Source organism: Triticum dicoccoides, chromosome 1B (assembly GCF_002162155.2).
Source record: "Triticum dicoccoides isolate Atlit2015 ecotype Zavitan chromosome 1B, WEW_v2.0, whole genome shotgun sequence".
NCBI lineage: Eukaryota > Viridiplantae > Streptophyta > Magnoliopsida > Poales > Poaceae > Triticum > Triticum dicoccoides.
In genome coordinates this window covers 711,461,967-711,467,966 of record NC_041381.1, presented here as the reverse complement: position 1 = coordinate 711,467,966, position 6,000 = coordinate 711,461,967, and positions in this window count along the sequence as shown.

Here is a 6,000-nt window from a genome sequence, read left to right as displayed (position 1 = left end):
GATTTGGGGTCCCTGAGCGATTTCCATGATTGACGAACCCCAAGGTGCGTTTATGTATCGTTCATCAATAATCGTAAATTTGTCTGATTCTGGGCTCTTTGATGGACTATTACTCATTGTTTTGGGGTCCCCGAGCGATTTCCATGGTTGTCGAACCCCAAGGTGTGCTTACGTGTTGGTCGTCAAGACTCGCAGTTTGGGCCGATTCTGGCCCGTTTCTTGGACTATTACTCAGTTTTGGAGTCCCGAAGTGATTTCCACGATAGATGAACCCAGGGTCCGTTTAGGTGTCTGTCATCAACGCCGCAGTTTATGTCCATTCTGACATATTTCGCGGACTATTACTCACTGTTTTGCGGTTCCATAGCGATTTCCATGTTTGTCGAACCCCAAGGTGTGCTTACGTGTTGGTCGCCAAGACGCGCAATTTCTCCCGATCTGGCCCGTTTCTTGGACTACTACTCATTTTGGAGTCACGTAGTGATTTCCACGGTTGACGATTCCTTGGGTTTGTTTACGTGTCTGTCATGAACACTCCCATTTTTGGTCGATTTTGGTCCGTGTCATGCACTATTACTCAGCATTTTGGGGCCCAGAGCGATTTCCACGATTGACGATCCCAGGGTGCATTTACGTGTCTGTCACCAACACTCAAAGTTTTGGCCAATTCTGACTTGTTTCGTGGTGTATGACTCACCGTTTTGGGGTCCCAAAGCGATTTGCATAGTTGTTGAACCCCAAGGTGCGATTACGCCTCGGTCATCAACACTCATAGTTTTGGCCGATTCTGGCCCGTTTCTTGGACTATTACTCAGTGTTTTGGGGTCTCAGAGCGATTTCCACGATTGATGATCCTGGGGATGCGTTTACGTGTCCGTCGTCAACACTCAGAGTTTTGGCCAATTCTGACCAGTTTCGTGGACTATTACTCACCGTTTTGGGGTCCCAAAGCGATTTCGATAGTTGTTGAACACCAAGGTGCGATTACGTGTCAGTCATCAACACTCACAGTTTTGGCCGATTCTGGCCCATTTCTTGGCCTATTACTCAGTATTTTGGGGCCCAGAGCGATTTCCATGATTGATGGTCCCCGGGGTGCGTTTACGTGTCTGTCGTCAACACTCACCGTTTTGGGGTCCCGAAGCGATTTCCATAGTTGTTGAACCCCAAGGTGAGATTACGTGTGGGTCATCAACACTCGCAGTTTTGTCCGATTATGGCCCGTTTCATGGACTATTACTCACTGATTTCGGGTCCCTGAGCGATTTCCATGATTGACGAACCCCAAGGTGCGTTTATGTATCGTTCATCAATAATCGTAAATTTGTCTGATTCTGGGCTCTTTGATGGACTATTACTCATTGTTTTGGGGTCCCCGAGCGATTTCCATGGTTGTCGAACCCCAAGGTGTGCTTACGTGTTGGTCGTCAAGACTCGCAGTTTGGGCCGATTCTGGCCCGTTTCTTGGACTATTACTCAGTTTTGGAGTCCCGAAGTGCTTTCCACGATAGATGAACCCAGGGTCCGTTTAGGTGTCTATCATCAACGCCGCAGTTTATGTCCATTCTGACATATTTCGCGGACTATTACTCACTGTTTTGCGGTTCCATAGCGATTTCCATGTTTGTCGAACCCCAAGGTGTGCTTACGTGTTGGTCGCCAAGACGCGCAATTTCTCCCGATCTGGCCCGTTTCTTGGACCACTACTCATTTTGGAGTCACGTAGTGATTTCCACGGTTGACGATTCCTTGGGTGTGTTTACGTGTCTGTCATGAACACTCCCATTTTTGGTCGATTTTGGTCCGTGTCATGCACTATTACTCAGCATTTTGGGGCCCAGAGCGATTTCCACGATTGACGATCCCAGGGTGCATTTACGTGTCTGTCATCAACACTCAAAGTTTTGGCCAATTCTGACTTGTTTCGTGGAGTATGACTCACCGTTTTGGGGTCCCAAAGCGATTTGCATAGTTGTTGAACCCCAAGGTGCGATTACGCCTCGGTCATCAACACTCATAGTTTTGGCCGATTCTGGCCCATTTCTTGGACTATTACTCAATGTTTTGGGGTCTCAGAGCGATTTCCACGATTGATGATCCTGGGGATGCGTTTACGTGTCCGTCGTCAACACTCAGAGTTTTGGCCAATTCTGACCAGTTTCGTGGACTATTACTCACCGTTTTGGGGTCCCAAAGCGATTTCGATAGTTGTTGAACACCAAGGTGCGATTACGTGTCAGTCATCAACACTCACAGTTTTGGCCGATTCTGGCCCATTTCTTGGCCTATTACTCAGTATTTTGGGGCCCAGAGCGATTTCCATGATTGATGGTCCCCGGGGTGCGTTTACGTGTCTGTCGTCAACACTCACCGTTTTGGGGTCCCGAAGCGATTTCCATAGTTGTTGAACCCCAAGGTGAGATTACGTGTGGGTCATCAACACTCGCAGTTTTGTCCGATTATGGCCCGTTTCATGGACTATTACTCACTGATTTGGGGTCCCTGAGCGATTTCCATGATTGACGAACCCCAAGGTGCGTTTATGTATCGTTCATCAATAATCGTAAATTTGTCTGATTCTGGGCTCTTTGATGGACTATTACTCATTGTTTTGGGGTCCCCGAGCGATTTCCATGGTTGTCGAACCCCAAGGTGTGCTTACGTGTTGGTCGTCAAGACTCGCAGTTTGGGCCGATTCTGGCCCGTTTCTTGGACTATTACTCAGTTTTGGAGTCCCGAAGTGATTTCCACGATAGATGAACCCAGGGTCCGTTTAGGTGTCTGTCATCAACGCCGCAGTTTATGTCCATTCTGACATATTTCGCGGACTATTACTCACTGTTTTGCGGTTCCATAGCGATTTCCATGTTTGTCGAACCCCAAGGTGTGCTTACGTGTTGGTGGCCAAGACGCGCAATTTCTCCCGATCTGGCCCGTTTCTTGGACTACTACTCATTTTGGAGTCACGTAGTGATTTCCACGGTTGACGATTCCTTGGGTGTGTTTACGTGTCTGTCATGAACACTCCCATTTTTGGTCGATTTTGGTCCGTGTCATGCACTATTACTCAGCATTTTGGGGCCCAGAGCGATTTCCACGATTGACGATCCCAGGGTGCATTTACGTGTCTGTCATCAACACTCAAAGTTTTGGCCAATTCTGACTTGTTTCGTGGAGTATGACTCACCGTTTTGGGGTCCCAAAGCGATTTGCATAGTTGTTGAACCCCAAGGTGCGATTACGCCTCGGTCATCAACACTCATAGTTTTGGCCGATTCTGGCCCGTTTCTTGGACTATTACTCAGTGTTTTGGTGTCTCAGAGCGATTTCCACGATTGATGATCCTGGGGATGCGTTTACGTGTCCGTCGTCAACACTCAGAGTTTTGGCCAATTCTGACCAGTTTCATGGACTATTACTCACCGTTTTGGGGTCCCAAAGCGATTTCGATAGTTGTTGAACACCAAGGTGCGATTACGTGTCAGTCATCAACACTCACAGTTTTGGCCGATTCTGGCCCATTTCTTGGCCTATTACTCAGTATTTTGGGGCCCAGAGCGATTTCCATGATTGATGGTCCCCGGGGTGCGTTTACGTGTCTGTCGTCAACACTCACCGTTTTGGGGTCCCGAAGCGATTTCCATAGTTGTTGAACCCCAAGGTGAGATTACGTGTGGGTCATCAACACTCGCAGTTTTGTCCGATTATGGCCCGTTTCATGGACTATTACTCACTGATTTGGGGTCCCTAAGCGATTTCCATGATTGACGAACCCCAAGGTGCGTTTATGTATCGTTCATCAATAATCGTAAATTTGTCTGATTCTGGGCTCTTTGATGGACTATTACTCATTGTTTTGGGGTCCCCGAGCGATTTCCATGGTTGTCGAACCCCAAGGTATGCTTACGTGTTGGTCGTCAAGACTCGCAGTTTGGGCCGATTCTGGCCCGTTTCTTGGACTATTACTCAGTTTTGGAGTCCCGAAGTGATTTCCACGATAGATGAACCCAGGGTCCGTTTAGGTGTCTTTCATCAACGCCGCAGTTTATGTCCATTCTGACATATTTCGCGGACTATTACTCACTGTTTTGCGGTTCCATAGCGATTTCCATGTTTGTCGAACCCCAAGGTGTGCTTACGTGTTGGTCGCCAAGACGCGCAATTTCTCCCGATCTGGCCCGTTTCTTGGACTACTACTCATTTTGGAGTCACGTAGTGATTTCCACGGTTGACGATTCCTTGGGTGTGTTTACGTGTCTGTCATGAACACTCCCATTTTTGGTCGATTTTGGTCCGTGTCATGCACTATTACTCAGCATTTTGGAGCCCAGAGCGATTTCCACGATTGACGATCCCAGGGTGCATTTACGTGTCTGTCATCAACACTCAAAGTTTTGGCCAATTCTGACTTGTTTCGTGGAGTATGACTCACCGTTTTGGGGTCCCAAAGCGATTTGCATAGTTGTTGAACCCCAAGGTGCGATTACGCCTCGGCCATCAACACTCATAGTTTTGGCCGATTCTGGCCCGTTTCTTGGACTATTACTCAGTGTTTTGGGGTCTCAGAGCGATTTCCACGATTGATGATCCTGGGGATGCGTTTACGTGTCCGTCGTCAACACTCAGAGTTTTGGCCAATTCTGACCAGTTTCGTGGACTATTACTCACCGTTTTGGGGTCCCAAAGCGATTTCGATAGTTGTTGAACACCAAGGTGCGATTACGTGTCAGTCATCAACACTCACAGTTTTGGCCGATTCTGGCCCATTTCTTGGCCTATTACTCAGTATTTTGGGGCCCAGAGCGATTTCCATGATTGATGGTCCCCGGGGTGCGTTTACGTGTCTGTCGTCAACACTCACTGTTTTGGGGTCCCGAAGCGATTTCCATAGTTGTTGAACCCCAAGGTGAGATTACGTGTGGGTCATCAACACTCGCAGTTTTGTCCGATTATGGCCCGTTTCATGGACTATTACTCACTGATTTGGGGTCCCTGAGCGATTTCCATGATTGACGAACCCCAAGGTGCGTTTATGTATCGTTCATCAATAATCGTAAATTTGTCTGATTCTGGGCTCTTTGATGGACTATTACTCATTGTTTTGGGGTCCCCGAGCGATTTCCATGGTTGTCGAACCCCAAGGTGTGCTTACGTGTTGGTCGTCAAGACTCGCAGTTTGGGCCGATTCTGGCCCGTTTCTTGGACTATTACTCAGTTTTGGAGTCCCGAAGTGATTTCCACGATAGATGAACCCAGGGTCCGTTTAGGTGTCTGTCATCAACGCCGTAGTTTATGTCCATTCTGACATATTTCGCGGACTATTACTCACTGTTTTGCGGTTCCATAGCGATTTCCATGTTTGTCGAACCCCAAGGTGTGCTTACGTGTTGGTCGCCAAGACGCGCAATTTCTCCCGATCTGGCCCGTTTCTTGGACTACTACTCATTTTGGAGTCACGTAGTGATTTCCACGGTTGACGATTCCTTGGGTGTGTTTACGTGTCTGTCATGAACACTCCCATTTTTGGTCGATTTTGGTCCGTGTCATGCACTATTACTCAGCATTTTGGGGCCCAGAGCGATTTCCACGATTGACGATCCCAGGGTGCATTTACGTGTCTGTCATCAACACTCAAAGTTTTGGCCAATTCTGACTTGTTTCGTGGAGTATGACTCACCGTTTTGGGGTCCCAAAGCGATTTGCATAGTTGTTGAACCCCAAGGTGCGATTACGCCTCGGCCATCAACACTCATAGTTTTGGCCGATTCTGGCCCGTTTCTTGGACTATTACTCAGTGTTTTGGTGTCTCAGAGCGATTTCCACGATTGATGATCCTGGGGATGCGTTTACGTGTCCGTCGTCAACACTCAGAGTTTTGGCCAATTCTGACCAGTTTCATGGACTATTACTCACCGTTTTGGGGTCCCAAAGCGATTTCGATAGTTGTTGAACACCAAGGTGCGATTACGTGTCAGTCATCAACACTCACAGTTTTGGCCG